Source organism: Saccopteryx leptura, chromosome 4 (assembly GCF_036850995.1).
Source record: "Saccopteryx leptura isolate mSacLep1 chromosome 4, mSacLep1_pri_phased_curated, whole genome shotgun sequence".
In the NCBI taxonomy this organism is placed as follows: Eukaryota; Metazoa; Chordata; class Mammalia; order Chiroptera; family Emballonuridae; genus Saccopteryx; species Saccopteryx leptura.
Window position 1 is genome coordinate 123,760,019 of NC_089506.1, and position 18,967 is coordinate 123,778,985.

General features: G+C 56.9%; 1 protein-coding gene across 9 annotated transcripts in view; it reads right to left on the reverse strand.

The window, feature by feature from the left end:
- Positions 1-18,967, reverse strand: part of RBFOX3 (RNA binding fox-1 homolog 3) — a 376,035-nt gene that overhangs the window by 27,103 nt on the left and 329,965 nt on the right. The window lies entirely within an intron of this gene.

Genomic DNA, 18,967 nt, shown 5'->3' on the forward strand with positions numbered 1-18,967 from the left:
CAGCCTCTCAGACTGCTCATCCAGAAGGGAGGTGCCACACATCCTGGTCTACAGTGGGAGGGACGCCGGAGGCATCGGCCAGGTACCGACCTATTTACCCACCACCTCTGGGCACAGCTTCCAGACGGAACAGAGGAGGGAGCAGGGCAGACCACTGCCCCTCAGGTCAAAGCGTCAGGTGAGCAACGTGCCTGTCCCACTCTGTAACTCTCACCTGCCCCGAGACAGGAGCGGTCCTCACCCTCACCTCCACATCCTGCACGCCATCTTTACCCAAGTCAGTGGCATCCAGTGAACCTATGCTGCTGGCCAAGCATGGTGCCAGGCAGTGGGCACACACCAGAGGGGAGTGGGATGGGCTTACCCAGTACCACATGCCCTGCAAACTAAGCCATTTAATCTGCTCGTGACCTGAAAAGGCAGGTGTCTTGGGCCATGCTTCACAGAAGGGACACTGAGGACACCAGCCATGTGGTAAGCGAGGAGAGACGCTTCAGGTCTGAAGTCTGATCACAACCCTTTATGCTGCTGCTGTGAATGTGGTCATGACGGAGGACACCTGTCCAGAGAGCCCCTTTTGAGCATCTATGCAGAATCAATGTCACAAGGGGAGGCAGGCCAACCAGGTGGCTTACCTCCAGCAGGCAGAAAGTGTGGGCTCAAGTCCCTGGGGCCTCCAGTGACAACTGAGCCAGGGGACCTTAGGGCTCTGAGCTTCTAGTCTGGAAGCAGGGATGGGTCCCTTCCAATCCCAGGGTATGCCCCGAGGCTGTGCCAAATCTCTGAATGCCAGGGCATCTGTATCCTGGGAAAACCTCATTCCTTCAACTCCTAAATCTTAGAACAGGAGTTGACTGCAGGTGACACCCAGCCCAACCTGGGACTGTCATCCTTATGCCTTCCCTACAGGGCCTCACTGCCAACACGGGGGGCCTTCAGCCTCAGAACAGCTCTGCCAGAAAGCTCTTCTGTACCCAGAGCTGAGACCTGCCTACTGGACATTACCACTCACCTCCCAGCTTGACCTTAACCTTGGAGCCTGCATGACTGGGGTCCATGGACTCGTTCTCCACTCGCTGACCCTCTGTGGACTCAAGAATCGACAGCAGCTGCACCCACTACGGGTCTTCTTCAGGGCAGCTCTGGAACGCGTGGCCACGGCTATTCTCAGGAGCTCTGTCTGATCCAAATTCAGGGGGTGTCCTGAATCATCCCCTGACCGCCTCACATTTCTGTTCTCAGGTGCTGAGGGCCCAGGGGACACCCGCCTGCTGAAAGGGAGACTCTCTCTGGCTGTGTCGGGGGGGGGGGGGTTAGGAGCCGACGCAGACGCAGGAGTGTCACGGAGCAGGAGGACTGCCCAGATAACGGGGATGGAATCGGATGCTCAGAGAGGTGATGGGGGTGGAGGAAGGACATGGGGAGCACAGGAGACCTCGGCACAGACACACTGGGCTGCGTTTTCTTGGAGGTGATGTTCCCACAGTGTTTTTAAACGTGGTAATCTTAAGAAAGTGAATTTTTCGGGAAAAGAAGAGATTATTGAAAAGGAATGAAGATGAAGCTGACACGATGGCGTCAAGGGAGGTGGCCAGGCACACAATGACCTCTGTCCCTGTGGGCCCACCGTTGGGGCTGCCTTGGGTCCTGCCAAGGGGTTTGGCTCTCTTTGGTCGGATCCTAGGGGAGATGTCTGGCCATGAGTCTAGGCACCCTGGCCAGAAACAGTGGAAGTTTTCTGAACATATCCAAGGCGGGTGGGCCCGGCAATGCACACAGGAGATGTGTGACAACCGGGAGCCCAGAAAGGGACCTCGGCGCACATGCTGTCCACTGGATTGAGGAGGAAGCTGGACCGGGAGGCTGACTCGGGGAGGGCTGCTGTTCTCACATCTGTGCCTGCAGGAGGGGGAGCCAAGGTGTGCCTGAACTCCCATTGCTTAAACACGCATGGAGCAAGCGGCCAGCCAGGTGCCAGGCTCTCGGTTTCTGGGGTACACCAGTGAGTGGATACTCTGGTGGAGGTCCTGTGAGTATTAACTATATCTGAAAAGCCTCATGTGATTCTCAGAGCGCAACAAATTAGCCTCTTCACCGTGTTTGGCTCAGGCCAACATTTCAATGTCCAGGGTGGCCAACCGACAGCAACGCCAGCCCAGAGGTGTGCTTGCCGGCCAGGCAAGTCCTGCTGCTGGAGCCATTTCCACAGGACTCACAGAGGGGGCCCCCATGTGCGGAGGAGGGGTGAGGGCATTATTTCCCAGAAGCACCGATAGAAAACAGTCACAATAGAGTTTCTGAGGACCTGCCAAGATCTAGGATTTTGTGGGGCTGCCCTGGGAGGAAGGCCCGCGGTGGGGGCTGAGGCCAGCAGCCACAGGAGGGGCTGCCACAGTCTGGCCTCACTGGGCGCTTGCCTCTGACTCTGTGGCTTCCTCAGTCCAGACACAGGCCACCTCCCTTGCTCCTGAGCTCCAGATCCCATGTCATATGGAAGACTGTCCCTGCCAGAGCGGAAGAGGTCCCTGCCCTGGCCGGCACCTTGAAAACGTCAGGTGCTGGCCAGTAGAGGGGAGTCTAGAAGGCCTGGGAGGCAGGCCCAGCGTCACCACCCCCACCTCCAGTCAAGACCCCTGCCTGCCCCCTCCCAGACCATAGCCTCAGAACCTTGGACAGAAAAACTTCTCCCTCCTGGACAATGTCATGCCTCCCTTAGAGAAGTTCTACAAGACATCACCCAAAGGTGTGCAGGGTCAGAGGTGGATTTAACGGCGGGCACACCAGGTGCGCGCCCTGGGCCCCTACTTCTGAAGGCCCCCACAAAACCCAACTTTACACTTTTTTCTAATGATACCAAGTTTGGTTTCATATGTGCAATTTTAACATTAATAGTACATAATATTTTTTGGCCCTGGCCGGTTGGCTCAGCGGTAGAGTGTCTGCCTGGCGTGCAGGAGTCCCGGGTTCGATTCCCGGCCAGGGCACACAGGAGAAGCGCCATCTGCTTCTCCATCCCTCCCCTTCTCCTTCCTCTCTGTCTCTCTCTTCCCCTCCCGCAGCTGAGGCTCCATTGGAGCAAAGATGGCCCGGGCGCTGGGGATGGCTCTGTGGCCTCTGCCTCAGGCGCTAGAATGGCTCTGGATGCAACAGAGGGACACCCCAGATGGGCAGAGCATCGCCCCCTGGTGGGCGTGCCGGGTGGATCCCGGTCGGGCGCATGCGGGAGTCTGTCTGACTGCCTCCCCGTTTCCAGCTTCGGAAAAATGAAAAAAAAAAATAGTACATAATATATATATATATATATATTTTTTTTTTCATTTTTCCGAAGCTGGAAACAGGGAGAGACAGTCAGACAGACTCCCGCATGCGCCCGACCGGGATCCACCCGGCACGCCCACCAGGGGCGACGCTCTGCCCACCAGGGGGCGATGCTCTGCCCATCCTGGGCATCGCCATATTGCGACCAGAGCCACTCTAGCGCCTGAGGCAGAGGCCACAGAGCCATCCCCAGCGCCCGGGCCATCTTTGCTCCAATGGAGCCTTGGCTGCGGGAGGGGAAGAGAGAGACAGAGAGGAAAGCGCGGCGGAGGGGTGGAGAAGCAAATGGGCGCTTCTCCTGTGTGCCCTGGCCGGGAATCGAACCCGGGTCCTCCGCACGCTAGGCCGACGCTCTACCGCTGAGCCAACCGGCCAGGGCGATACATAATATTTTTTATTTAAAAATATGGTTAACAGGTATTTTTATTTTCCCTGTCTCTTTTTTTAAGGGGTCCAATATTTTCTTCTGTGCTTGAGGCCTCAATCGACCTTAATCTGCCTCTGTGCAGGGTGTGTGTGTGGGGTCCCTGCAGGCAGCCTAGCACTTCAAGGAGACTTTGGGGTGTGGCCTTTGGAAGCAGGGGTGATGGTACACGTGCCTCAGGGCAGAGCAGGGGTGGAAAGGGCGATGTTTCAGCACCTGAGCCCAGTGGAACATTCTAGAATCTTAGCAGTGGAAGGTGGCATTCAGATGTGAGATCTCTGGGGGAACGGGCTTACCATGGAGTCCTCAGCACCTGACATGGCAGACGCTCAGTAGATGCTGAGGACAGTTGTGACCGCCACAGGTCAACGGCTCATGAGAGCCCGGCACTGTGTTAAGCAATAAAAACATGTTATTTCATGTAATCATCAACCCTTGAACAGGCATGTTCCTGCCAAGGAAAAAAGCTCGGTGGGAAACGACCTGCTTCCCATGCACACAGCCAGTATGCGGCTGACCTGGGCTGTGATCTGAGCCGCCTGACGCTGCAACCGGCGGATGCTGCCTCCGTCCGGCTCCATTCACCTCCCTTGTCTGGGCAAGAGGCCTGGGAGGGGGCTCCGCAGGCACCTGGCACGGAGCACCAGGGTGGTAAGAGAAACCAGGCCCACAGGAGAACCAGCTGCTCCCTGGGGCGGGGGGTGAGAATCCTCCGAGTGCTTGTTCCTCCCATCCTATCCAATCCGTTCTGTCCCTGGTAGCCAGTTTAATGCCTTTTATTAATTAAGGCTGTCAGAAGGCTTGTCACCCCATATTACTTCATTCAGGGACTGTGAGGTCATGTGCTCTGCAGCCACAGGCTCTCCAGTCCCCCTCCTCCTTCTACATCAGGGTCTGGTGCCAAGGTTACCCAGACACTCCAGAGGGCAAAGGGTGGCTTGCCCGCCTGCTCCTGTCCCCGAGACCTAAAGGGCCTGCAGGGGACATCCAGGCAGAGCCCCAGAGGTGGGCAGGACCACAAGTCACTCAAGTTTATAATCTTACATTAAGTCCTATGTTCTGCTATTCCTGTTGGTGATGAGGGGCAGACATGTGCTGGGTTCCCACTGCTCCATCATTGTCACTCCACCAGAGTCTTTTTTTTTTTTTTTCTGAAGCTGGAAACGGGGAGAGACAGTCAGACAGACTCCCGCATGCGCCCGACCAGGATCCACTCGGCACGCCCACCAGGGGCCCACCAGGGGGCGATGCTCTGCCCCTCTGGGGCATCGCTCTGCTGCGACCAGAGCCACTCTAGCACCTGAGGCAGAAGCCAAGGAGCCATCCCCAGCACCCGGGCCATCTTTGCTTCAATGGAGCCTTGGCTGCGGGAAGGGAAGAGAGAGACAGAGAGGAAGGAGGGGGGGGGTGGAGAAGCAAATGGGCGCCTCTCCTATGTGCCCTGGCCGGGAATCAAACCCGGGTCCCCCGCACGCCAGGCCGACGCTCTACCGCTGAGCCAACTGGCCAGGGCCTCCACCAGAGTCTTGAGTGTCCCCTCACGTTTTCTCCTTTTCCTTTGGGCCACAGTCTCTCATTTTCCCAGCAGGGCCTCAAGGCTCTCCCACACTGGCATGGGGGATAGGGCATGCCTTGGAGGCTGCTGGTGGTGACAGTTGGGTGGGTGGGTGCTGGCTGGGTCACGTTGGCAAAAAGCGTGTCCTGAGCACAGAGCCTTGTTCTACAAACACGCAGGCCACGTGGTGCACATGGCGGCCAAACCTGGGCTTCCACTGAGCCCCCAACACGGGACCAGTCTCTTGACAGCTTCTTACCTGAGACCTGAGCTTCCTGCCTGAGGGTGAAAGCACCATCCAGACCCTGCCGCCAATAGAGACCTTAGGTCCCACCCCCCTGCTTCAGCTACACACCTCCTCCCGGCCTCAGCTATACATGCTCCCCACAACTCTAGAACCACAGAAGTGAGCTGACCCGGCCCTGGGCCCAATTATTTCACCCATTAGTAAAGTGCCACGAAGAGTTCACAAAGTTTCTCTCTTTTTGGTAAGTGTAGTTCAATGAAAATCGTTTTCTTTGTAATCCTATGTAGTTTATTTTATGCATTTAATACCTCTTTCTGAGGAGGGTATACTACATCTGGGCCATGTACCTCATCAGATGCTCAAGGGGTGCAAGGCACAAGAAATGTTAAAAACCTCTGGTCCCAATAGACAACTGTTATAACAACTGATGGATGGATCAATGCCCTCCACCCGCAGAACAGAACTCAGCCAGAGCCCGCCCCCTGCCCAAACTCAACCCCTTCTTGCATCAGGTGGGGGGCTGAAAAGCCCTACGCTGGGCCCTAGGGGATGGATTTCACACAATTCAACCCTAACTCCTGCCAAGCTCGCCGCACACACAAAATAACGTGGTCCCATAAACCCTCCCCTCCACCCGACTGGCTGTCCTGCATCCCGCCTGGGGAGATCAGTGAGGGTCTGCCAGGCTGGTGGGACTGGGGAAGCAGGGGGTGTGGTGGGCTAGGGGTGCCGGGGAGCCAGTACCTTCTCCACTGCCAATCAGGGGGAGGGAAACACCACCACCTGGTCCTGGCCCCCAGCAGGCAGAGCTCTAGGCTGCTGGGCCTGGCAGGGACCAAAGGGGCTCCGTCTGCTACAGGCATGGGACCAGGTGGGGTCTGCGGGAAGGAGCAGTTTATGGGCTGCAAAGGGCAGGGGTTGGGGAGAAGCCCGAGGACACTCGGGGACATATGTAAGGAGGAGGGTGAGAAGACTGAGGAGGGCCCAGGTCTGAACCACCAGCTACTGCCAGCTCTCAGCAGTGCGCCCTGGCGGCTCCCATACAGCTAGGCTTGTTCCCTAGTGTCACCTCCCCCCTCACAAGGTCAGGAACTGTTTGCTGAGCACCTGCTAGGTCTGGGGCACCCACCACACTGCAAAACACAGCCCAGTGCTGTGCTCATGGACAGGCTCTGTGCAGAGATTCTCTGTTGTGACTGGGCCTTTTCCCTTCTCCAACCATACCCTGTCCCCATCCTGAGAGGGCTTGAAACACCTCCTCTAGGAAGCCTTCAGGTTGTCTGCACCTGCTATGTTGTCCATTTTGCTCAGCTCCTCCGCCATCCTTCCCCCAGGCCCACTGAGGTGTCACTGTGCCTTTATAAGCAGGTGAGCACACGCAGCCTCTCTGTGTGCTGAAGGACACCAGGTTCCCACTCAGTGGAATGGAGGGAACATCATCGGGGCCAAAGCTCCCTCCCAGGGCCTTGTGAGGACAATGCTAAGGGACAGCTGTCAAGGTGACCTCCAGGAGTGGCTCTGAGAACCCCCACCCCCCAAATCCCAACCATGGATGTTGGAGAGTAGTTTCCAAGGTACTCCCCTTAAAGGCTGCAGGGCAGCTGGCTCTGCATTTTGGGGACCAACCCTCTGCCATCTAGAGCCTGTTCCCAACACACTCACTAAGGAATATTAGCATTATTAATGGCCCATGACCACCATTTAACAAATGGAATAAGATACTAAGCATGGTACCCAGAACATGAGGTGGGCAGCAGGACCCACTCCTGGGTGTAGCCTATCATCTGCACCCAGTGGCCTCAGGCCCCAGATTGTTGCTGTGAGCTCTGGGAAGGCAGGCTCACATGAAAACCTGTGGAATGTGATTAGGGAGGTAAATCTCCTGGCAACCAAGATTACATAACATGTACCACAGTCAATGCCAGGGGGTCAGGCTTGAGAACCATGGGTTTATCCTCGGCTAGTACAACTCCCGTGGTGGCCCCTCTTTCATGGGAGCATTCGAGAGATGGTGGTCAAGGCAGTGTGCATGGTGGGGACACTGTGAGGATGGAGTTCATTGGTGGTGACAGTCACGTGTGGCCACCCTGCAACTGGACACAGTAGGATTCCGGAAGTGGGGCCGTGGACAGCAGCATCCTGTGCCCTGAGAGCTTTGGGAATGTGGGTCCCAGGGCCTCCTGATCCGCTGACTCAGAATCTGTGACATGGTAGAACAGCCCCTACTGATTACAAACCAAAGATGTCCCTGGGAAGGGACCTGCACCTCTGCTGGCACCCTGACCAAGTCCGAGTGAGACCCTGTGAGCCTGGGATCCTGGCTGGGGTCTGCTGGTGTGAGCTGGTGCTTTGGATGGAGCAGGGAGGAGCTCCTATGGGGTGAGAGCAACGTGGAGGGGGGTTCATCTGGATCCTGCAGGTGCCCCGAGGAGAGACTATAAGGCCTGGGGGCCTGGGGACCAGGAGCCAGGGAGGGACACTCCCATCTGGGTCTGGACCAGGGAAGACATTAGCTCAGGAGCGTCAGGAGACAGCAGCTGTGGGTGAACCTTGGCTGTGGGCAGATGCTGGAGGTGCCAGAGGGTGGGCCAGCAAGAGGGCCCAGAGGAGGGGCACGGTGGGGGCTTGCTTCTGAGGCTGCAGGACAGGTCTCCTGGGCAGTCTCAGCAACCAGGCCGGCCTGATATTTTGGCTGATGCCAGTGAGACTCTGAGTGCCTTATTGGGGATTCTGTGGGGTGACCCTGACTTTTCTGTACACAGCGAAGTGGGGACTCTCATCATATCCAGAGGGGAAGTGAAGCTCCAAGGTCAAGGGCGCCTCAGGGCACCACAGAGTGTGGGATCCAGGTCCTGGGGGAAGAGGAGCACCTTGTTCCTTCACCTGCTTGTACCTCTGAGCACCTACTCTGCCCTCAGCCCCATGACAGGGCAGCTCAGCTGCGGAGACTGAAGCAACACACTGAGTGAATCTGTCAGCAGTATTGGATCAATAAGGAAGGATGGGCAGGGGGTGGAGCCCATGGAGAAGGAGCTGGGCCACTTGAGGTATTATCCCGTCCATGGGAAGAAGACCCCTCTACCGACAGCCCTGCCTACTGCTTTTCCTCCAGCAGGGATGCATCAGCCCTGGGCGACCCTGTGTCCATCCCAGGACAAGCAAGGCTCCTACCTGGGAAACCTGAACCCCCAGAATCCCAGATGACCCCCTCCCAACAGCAGGAGTGCTTCCAATAGGAGCACCCAGGCAAAGCTCTAGGCCCCCCATTACCTAGGCTGAAGCAGATTAAGGTTGGCTGAGGCCCTGGGTGCAGAAGAAAATATTGGGCCTCTTACATTAGAAAAAAGTGTAAAGTTGGAGTTTTGCGGGGCCTTTCTGAAGTCGGGGCCCAGGGAGCGTGCCTGGTGCACCTGCCATTAAATCCGCCTCTGACCCTAGGGCAGTGGGGACATGGGGAATCCCCAGTAGCCTGTCTCCATCTCCCCACAGGGTCTCTTGCTTGTGACCCACTCCCCAGGAGTGGGACCGTCTCACACACATCCCTGACCCCTCTACATCTGGCAACAGGGCCCTGCCCTGTTCGTGTATCTGAGACAGAAATGACTCAATTGGGGTGGAGGGGTCCTTGGGCTGGAGCCATGCCAGACCTTTGGGCTAGCCCCTGCCTCCACACTGGACGGCACTAACACACCTCCTCGGTCATATCTTGGTTTCGGCCTGGGTTTCCTGCACGGGACTGCTCAGCTCCTCTGCTCTGCATCCTCCGACGGACAGAGGGTTTGCTCCTGCTGTCAGGACACGTCCAGAGCCAGGAGAGGCCTGCTCCCATGGCTCTGCCTGCTGCCAGCTTCTGCACCCCTCTTCCCTGCTTGTGTTGCTCTAGGGGTGGGGGTGACACCACCATCGCCCCACCACATCTGCTCTGCCCAGCGCCTTCCCCTCAGCTCACTCCTGACAGTCCCTGTGGTTGGTACATGGCCAGTGGCCTGCTATCCTCCACCCACTCTGTCCCACCTCCTCCTGGCCCCTCCCCATTGGAGGGCCATCCTGGCAGAGTGGGAGAATCACTGGGGCCAGTTTGCTGCACCCCTGCACTGGGAGATGGCTGAGGAGGCAAGTTCAGGATCTCCACATGACAATCTCTTTGTCTGGGGCAGGAGGGGAGAGGCCCCCATGCTGAGAAGCAGCTTCAAGGCTGTCAGTCCTCAGCCAGAGGGGGCCGACCTGTACTGAATGTCCTAGGCATTCAGGCCTCTGCCCACCGGACAGTCGGGACTGGTGCTGCCTGAGTAGCAGGAGACAGGAATGGTGCAGGATGGCACAGGGGACTCTCAGCACCAGCACTGGCTGAGTGCTCTCCACCAGGGCCCGTGCATCTGCCATTCAAGTCAGGACTGCGGCCATGAGCAGGTGCCCCACCCATGTGTGTGTCCTCAAACGGCTTGTCTAGGACGGGATGCTATGGAGGTCCTGGAAGCCAGGGGCCAAGCCATGCCAACTGTCACCTGGGCCTGTACTCTGGGCTGACAGCCACTTCCCAGGGCTGTCCTTCTTGCAGCCTTTAACCCCAAGTGGACAATTCTCTAAACACACTTAAAAGCAAAGGCCCTGGATGGCCTTGAGTGGCCTCAGGGTACTGTACCCTCAGCAGCAGCTACTGACCACTCTATCTGGAGCTTCCTCCCAGTCTGATGGGGACCCACCTCCTGTAATTTCACCAAAGGGGCCATGAACTCTGTTCTGAATGCCAGCGGTCTGGCCACTAGGATGCACTGAGATGTGCACACATCCATTCCCTGTGCACACATGCTCACACTTACATTCCCTGTGCACACACACATTCCCTGTGAATATATGCCCCCACACACTCCCTGTGTACACATGCTTACACACATGCATTCTCATATGGACACAGCCATTCCATGCCCACTAATGCCAGCAGAACCCCCCCTGAGTTGTGACAGCCAAAAATGTCTCCTTACACTGCCACGTTTCCCAGGCAGCGGGCCAAGTCACCCTTGGTCAAGCACCTTTGACCCAGACACTCACACACCACCCCTGTCACTGGAACCTGCTTCCACGTGACCATGTGCACATGACCCTCTACCCACACCTCATGCACCCCAGTCCGCCTGCCGCGCGGGCCTTGGCACCTTCCCCCTCTTCCTACTCCAGGCTGCTGGTGCCGGGCTGTGGGCACCTTCCCCCTCTTCCTACTCCAGGCTGCTGGTGCCGGGCTGTGGGCACCGGGCAGAGCACGGCTGGCGGGGGAGGCAGGCTGGCTTCGCTTTCCACTTGGCGCCTGCCTGGCTGGTGGAAGAGGTGAGCAGGGATCTAAACTTCAACTGATTAAATGTCCCTCATTAATGAGTTTCTTTAATTAATGAAGTTTTTGGGTCTGCTCCACTTGCTTTATTCCAGCCACACTCTGCCTCCTCAGCACAAAGCGGGCCGTTTCCTCCCTGGTAATTGAGGGAGCCGTGGCCCTTCCTGCCGACGCTGCACTTTGCCGATTGCGCCTGTCAACTCGGGGCTGACAACTCCATTTTTAAACATTTCTTCTCCAAAGCCATGTGCACACGCGTGCTCGCACACAGACAGGGCCATGGCCCCGGGCACCCCAGCACCCCAGTCGGGGCTGGCACACGCATGAGCAGGCCCATTCACAGGGTGCACTCTCATGGCTCGTGTCATTTCCACGCAGGCACACTCCCACGTGCAGTACCCCTGTGTGCACACAGCACAGGTCTCCACACCGCGCACACTTACTCCTGAGGTCGTGCATGCCCAGGCACACCATGCCACATGCACACACACAGCACGGACTCTCACAGTCCTGCCCTGGTGCACACTGACACCCATGTCCACATTCACGCCTCCCACGTGCAGTGCACACACGCCCAAACACACACAGAGAGAGCCAGGCCAGACCAGGAGAGCACAAACAACAAGCCAATGTCAGGAGACCCCTCCCGTCGCACCACGGAAGAGGAGCTTGTTGGGGAGGCCTGGCACATCAGGTGACCACAGTCCCAGGTCCACCTGATGTCCAAGTGACTGTGCTTGGCTGCCACTCAGCTGCCCACCCTGCTGTGACCAGGTGCCAGCTCTGGGATCTGGAAGATGATTTACTCTCTTTCCTTGGCTCACGAGAAGCTCCCTGAATTAAAAACATTTATCTTCTCTGCTGACGAGACGGTAGTCTCCGTCCCTGTGAGGCTGGGCAGTCAGGAGGTCACGTCCCCCAGGGAGGGGGATGAGCTGTCCTCCTGACTGCCCTGTGCATGGGGACAGGATGGGATGATTCTTTAGAACCAGGACTTGGCTCTGACAACCAGGTGAAAACAGAAGACCCTCCTCCAAGGCAAAAATGGGACCTTCCAGTATCTGGTCTCCCTGCGGACGGATCTGCCCACCCAGCTCTGATGGACACACACATCCATGTACCAGAATCTTCCTGCCTCTATCTTCACAGGCTCCTCACCACACCTGAGAGGCATGTGCTGCTGTTTCCATTGTACAGGTCAGGAAGCTGAGGCTTGGTGAGCCTAAGAGGCTGCCCACAGTCACGCAGCTCACACAACTGAGCTTCTGGTCTCTAAGCCCCACATGCTGGCCCCGGAGGGTGAACCAAGGTGCCATCCTCCGGCCAGGTGGCAGCTGTGTCTGTCTCTGATGCGAGTGGACTCATGGTGGGGGGACAGACACAGTGCATGCTGAGCACCTACCACATGCAGACACCATCACCTCTATAAGCAGCAGAGCTCTTGACGACCCTGGGAGTGTCACCATCCTTGTTTGCAGATGGGGAAACTGAGGCTCAAAGGGACCAAGCGAAGGTCCCACAGCTCACAGAGACACAGACTACCCACAGCCCAGGCCATTCTCCCTGTACCAGCCCTTCCCAAGGCATGTGTTATGGGACTCTAATTTTCTGAAATGTTCCAAAGAAGGCCACAAGAAGTCCTGCAGCAGAGAGATGTGTTTAACTGTGTTGAACCCACCATTCCCTACACTTTTCAGATTCAGCATTCTCTTGGGCCTGAGACCTGCAGGGAGTAAAGGTCTTAGGAGAATGGAGCCAGATACCATGCTGGGGGGCGTGAGGAGGGACAGGGACAGCTGGCCATTGCTGGCACAGGGTCCTCTCCTGGGCAAAGCTCCCATGTCCCAGGTGGTGAGCAAGTGGGAAGAGAGAGGGGACTGAGGCAGAAAAGGAAGCTCTTGAGAGGGTGGCCAGCTTCCCAGGGGCAGGTCCTGGGCGCTGTGAGCAGTGACCAGCTTCTAGAGACCCATGGGAACAAAACTCTGTATGTGGGTGGTGCAGGAGAACCCCAGGGCCCAGCAGGAGACTCAAAGCTGCTGGGAATGTGGTGAAAACAGGGCAGAAAGGACTCAAGCAAGGGCCCCAGAGTGGAGGCCACTGCGGGTTGGTGGTGGGGTCAGGAGGGGTCAATGACACCTTATTCTGTAAAAAACAAGGAGAAAGAGAGATTGACCTCTAGTATAATGAAATAGGTTAATAAAACAACAACAACCCAACCAACCAGGAAGCCGGGGTCAGTGAATGCTGATGCTCAGGAGATGATCTGGGATCAGTGGGCCCTCTGTCTGCAGCTGGTAGTGGCCTGGACAGCAGAGCAGGGAGGCCCAAGAGCTGGCGGCAGAAGGTAGCGGAACTGCCTGGAGGCCCCCAAGGGTCTCTCCTTGGCACCTGATCCTGAAATTGTAGCCACATGTTGTATGGGTTGTACAGAGACTCAAGAGAGTGAGTATGGGCTTGAGGCCACATAGCAAGCCAGGGTGGGAGGAACAGGCGGGCTGGGCATCCTGAGGTCCAAGAAAAGTAGAACCATAGCCACGCAACCAGGTTAGGCTGGTCCAAACTCCAACCCCGTATACCGGAGGGGCCCTTAGGAGATTCCTCACCTTCCTGACGCCCCAGTCTTGTCTATAAGGCAGCTATCAGAACAGAGCCACCTGGGTAGGCTGTATGAGACTGGAGGGGTAAACACAGGTAAGCAGATGGCATGCTGCCGTGTCACGCAGGTGCCCTAACCTGCGAGTGCTGCTGCTGCAAATCATGATAATTCCACCCCAGTACCCCAGGGAGCTGTGGAGAACCCGCCTGGCCTCCCTCACCGGACCTCAGAAGGAGGGAGAACACACTGGACCGGGCTGGCTGCTGGGTTTGCAGGCTGGGCGGGGCTCTGGCCTGATGGCCCTGAGTTTGTGGGGAAAGAGGGAGAGAGAGAAAAACTTAAGGCTGTTTTCATTTTATGACGCTTTTGAAATACGGCCTGGATCAAAGGAAATTAAAGATTGCAGCTTTTAATGGGAGCTGCATGGAAAATGCAATCTGGCAGTAAATAAAAAGTCGGTTTACCACTGTGACACTTTCATTTTACAAAACCCCCGTGTAGCCTGACCAGGCAGTGGCGCAGTGGATAGAGCATCGGACTAGGATGCGGAGGACCCAGGTTTGAGACCCCGAGGTCGCCAGCTTGAGCACAGGTTCATCTGGTTTAAGCAAAGCTCACCAGCTTGGACCCAGGGTCGCTGGCTCGAGCAAGGGGTTACTCAGTCTGCTGAAGTCCAGGGTCAAGGCACATATGAGAAAGCAATCAATGAACAACTAAGGTGCAGCAACAAAAAACTGATGATTGATGCTTCTCATCTCTTTCTGTTCCTGTCTATCTGTCCCTATCTCTGACTCTCTCTCTGTCTCTGTTAAAAAAAAAAAAAAAATCAAAAGAAACATGGACATAATCAGTTCTTAAAATTCAAGTTTTGTTTTTTAAAATTAAAAAAAAAAACACACACAAAAACAAATAAAAACCCCCGTGTACCTCATTTGTACAATTATTCCCAAACCTGGTGAGGGATGGGCCCCTCCCCGCCCCTGGCCCCCTCACTATATCATTTCCCTCCAAAGCCGGCCGGCAGGTGATGGTGGCCCTGTCCGGAGAGGCGCGAGGGTCTCACTGTGGTTTATTATGATTAAGATTAAACTGAAAAATCAATTTTTAATTGAATGTATTCTTTGAACAGGCTCTGTTGCCCGTGGCTGAGCAGTAACAGAATTTCCATTCTAAGCTGCCCCTTCTCTGTGGACACCGCCTCCCTGCCCTGCTGACCCCAGCAAGACTGACCAGGTGGCCAGATGGCCTCCCAGTGGGGCTGCAACCTGACTCAGCCCATGGGCTTCCAAGGTGGAGGTGGCCGGGTCCACCCCTTGAGGAACCTGCTTCTCCCCCCGCCCCCAGACCAGCGGGAGCGGATGCCTTGGGTATTTTGAACACGCCAAGAGCGGCCACCTCTTGACTCAGCCCAGTGCCCTAACAGCTGGGGGGAGGGGCAGGGTTCCCACGGGGCTCAGTTCTGCCTCTGGACTGTCACCACGGGCCAAGTACCAGGACAGGGGACAGTGCTGCTCCCTCCCTGACCTGGGCCCATTCCCTGCATCTCTGCGAGACCTCTGCGAGACGCTCCTCCAGGTGTCCCACAGAGTTTGGGCCCCAGGACAGGAAGATGAAGGTGAGTGGCCAGGGGTGAGGCTGGCAGGGAGACCTGTAGTGAAGGACTCCCCATCCATTTCTCCAAAGGAGTTCACAGTGCGTCTCCCAGGACCCGCTGAAGTCAGAGGGACATGATTTAAATTTTTTTTTTTTCTTTTAGAGCAACTTACTGGGTCTGAGAGGGACTGAGCGATAAGAGCACAGTCCCCATCCTACATCCTTGGAGAGTCCCACCTCCACGCTGTTGCCAGGCTTGAAGTCTGAGCAGGTAAGTCCACCTGTATTCTCACATGCTCATCTCCTGCATGAGACCAGGTGAACCCACAGTCAGCTCTCTGGCTTCATCGAGAGGTCGCTGAACCAAAGCCTGGTGATCCTGAGGTGCTGCTTGTCCAGGAAAGTTAGGGAAACACAGACTCCCACAGAAAACAGTTCAGAAGTCACAAGCAGGAGCTGAGGACACAAACCAGTGTCTTAGGCCACTGAGTTTGGGCGGGGGGCCCTAGTGTGAGGCCATGAGTGTCAGCCCTGACGGCGCACCCATTTTTCCTGGGGTCCACCCAGATTCTGACCGGGCAGAATGGGGTCTACCCGAGCTTCCCCATCTCAAGCAAGCTCCCAGGGACGTGGCAGCCACTCATCAGCGGATGGTGGTTCCCAAAAGTGGCTGCACACTGAAATAACCTGGGAAGTTTTAGAAAATACCAGTGCCTGAGTGCCACCCCTAAGGGTCTGATGTCACTGGGGTGAGGCCTGAGACCAGGGGTGTTTAACAGCTGCCCAGGGGTTTTAGTGAGGTGCAACCAAGTCTGAGGCTTGGACAGTGGCCCCTGGTGGCCTCATGGGCACTGGCTCCCTGGTGTTCTCTGGATCCAGCCCCTGGCTTCCTGTATCCTGCAAGGCGGGCCCGGTCATTCCCACTGGGGACAGCCTTGCCTCCTTGGGGCCTGCAGAGGCCTGCTCAGCATTGGCACCATCCAGTTTTTCTCGAGCCAGTTCTAGTTTGGGAAGCCAGTCTCTGCCCCTGTAGCTGAGGCTTGCCCACCTCCTGTCATTCAGCTCAATCACTGTTGACATGTGGGGCTGTACTGGGCACTGTGGGGAGTTCTCCTGGGCACTGCAGCAGCCTGTGTAGCAGCCCCAGCCTCCACGCACTAGATGCCAGTCACACCTCCAAGCTGTGGCCATTGAAATTGCCTCCTGGCATCACCAAGTGTCCCCAGGGGCACAATCGCCAGTTAAACCACTGTTTTCACCATGCAACTGGGTTAGTGGCCCCGGGACCCATGCTAACAACGAAATGTGGCTCATACCATGGCCCCCACAGACAAGGTGAAAGTCAGTATCCCCATTTATAGAGGCATTAAACTGCGTCTGCAGACACTCAGTGACTTTCTCCTCGATGGCACTATCTGGACTTGAACTCAGGATCCAGGGTGTCCCGCAGCTCCACGCTCCCCCCTCCCCAGCTTTGGCACAGCATGATCAGAGCATGCCTCTGCCTGGCTCCCGGACACGCCCAGGACCCTGACGCTCTGCTTCTGACTTCACAGAGAAAACAAGACGAGGGAAAAACCTGGTGTGTGAGTGGGAGACCTGGCCTCCACCAGTCATCCTGGGCCCAGCATCCAGTAGGTCCCCATCCTCTGCCTGCCTAATCTGAACAAAGGCCTGGGACCTATTTGCATCCTTGGAGACAGGAAGGCCCACTCAGCAGGATGCTGTGGTCATGCAGGGAGATGACCATAGTTTTGGTGGAAATGACGAAGCGCTGGGGTCTGGGGACGTAGCGGCCGGGGAGCACGTGCCCTCCTAGGGGAGGAAGGAATTGCTACAGTGTCCATGTCTGCAGACGCCTTTGGGTGGCTTTGCAATGCTGCTCAGACTCACACCATCCCTGCAGGCTTTTTTTTTTTTTTTTTTTTTTTTTTTTTTTTTTTTCATTTTTCTGAAGCTGGAAACAGGGAGAGACAGTCAGACAGACTCCCGCATGCGCCCGACCGGGATCCACCCGGCACGCCCACCATGGGGCGGCGCTCTGCCCACCAGGGGGCGATGCTCTGCCCATCCTGGGCGTCGCCATATTGCGACCAGAGCCACTCTAGCGCCTGGGGCAGAGGCCAAGGAGCCATCCCCAGCGCCCGGGCCATCTTTGCTCCAATGGAGCCTTGGCTGCGGGAGGGGAAGAGAGAGACAGAGAGGAAAGCGCGGCGGAGGGGTGGAGAAGCAAATGGGCGCTTCTCCTGTGTGCCCTGGCCGGGAATCGAACCTGGGTCCTCCGCACGCTAGGCCGACGCTCTACCACTGAGCCAACCGGCCAGGGCCATCCCTGCAGGCTTTGACAGAAGCAGGAACTGAGGTGCGGAGACGATGTGTGACTAGGGCTGGGGTTTAAGCCCCAAATGCTGTGCAAGGGAGTAAGGCCGGTCCCCAGCCTGAGAGCACCTGCCCTGTGCTGCGCCCAGGAGAGGCCTGAGGTGCGGAGAAGCTCACTTGGGGAGGGTGGGGCCCATCTTTCAGATGAGTGCCCTGGGGGCCACTTCTGCTCCTTGCCCAGGATAAAGGCAGGTTGGTAAGACCCAGGAGGGCGAGGTGTTCAGGGCCACCGGGCAGCTCTCCACACCCTTGGCTTGGACCTGGCGAGGGACCCTGCCGGCCACCTCGCGCAGATGTCTGGGCTGGGCTCCATGTGCTTGGCCTGCGACAAGGCAGCGGCTTGTCCTGAGCTCTGACAGGTGCCTTCATTCCGGCTTGCTTCTCATGCTAATGATAGTCAACATGAAACCCAGGCTGTGAAGGGGAAGAAAACCACTCCCTGAAAAGGAATGGACTGATCCCCATCATTTCTCAGAGAACCACTGATCTGTGAGTATTTCATTACCCAAAATGCTGCACCATCCATACAAAGCAACCGCCACTGCAGCACAGCCCGGGGCCTGGCCGCAGCCTGTGCTACATGTGGGCGCAAGGACCAGACCTGCAGAGCCTTGGGCCTGGCTCGCACCTCCAGGCCTGGCTTGCACCTCCAGGCAATAGTCCTTGCCCTGCACACCTGAAGTTTCCATCTCCCGAGCTTCCCAGCTCCCTACCCGGAGTCTCGTTCCCAGCCCGGCCAGATCCCTCCTGAGCCTTCCACAGGTGGCCTCACTCAGAAGTTCCGTCCTAGTCTCAGGAGGCTCTGGTCTAGGTGTTTCTAGAAGCTCGTGCCGTCCTGCTCTCTGTGTCTGTGGCCCCGGGGGTGGCCAGTGTTTGGCCACGTGACTGCCAAACCTCACTCACTCCAGAGACCCCGGTGAAACTGTGGCTGAAGGGAGAGCCTTGGCCCCACAGTTGCTGGACGCCTTCCATGGGTTACTCGGCATCTCTGGGCCACTGCTTCCTCATCCCCAAACATGGCTGAAAATCAGTAACCTGCCAGGTGGCTGAGAGGGATAACACGACATGAAATTGAGTCACAGGGCCCTCACGAACAAGGAGCCAGCTAGCTGGAAGTGATTTTCATGGGGGATGTTTTCCCAGGGACTCAGGCACAGGGTCTGAGGATGGTGGGAGAGAGGACTGTCCCTATGGTGATCCCAGCACCCCCGAGAGCCTCCGCAGGCTGGGCTGAGGTTGGGCTCCCCAGAGGACAGGAGAGGCTGGGGCCATCGGCCCCTGAGTTTGCAAGACTACGGTGGGTGAAAGGGACAGTCTGGGGCTTTCTCCAGGAATTTCAAGGAGCTGAAAAAAAATTCATTCAGAAAACACTAACAAGACCTCCAGCTCACCTCAAATCTGCTCTGCGCTTTGGGAGGGAGAACTCAGACACCTGGCTCGAGGGCACCAACTGGTGACAGGACACCTTGAAGCTTAAGACACCAAAAGAGACCCTTCAAGGCCCTTGGGGCTCCCACAGCCCCCAGAAG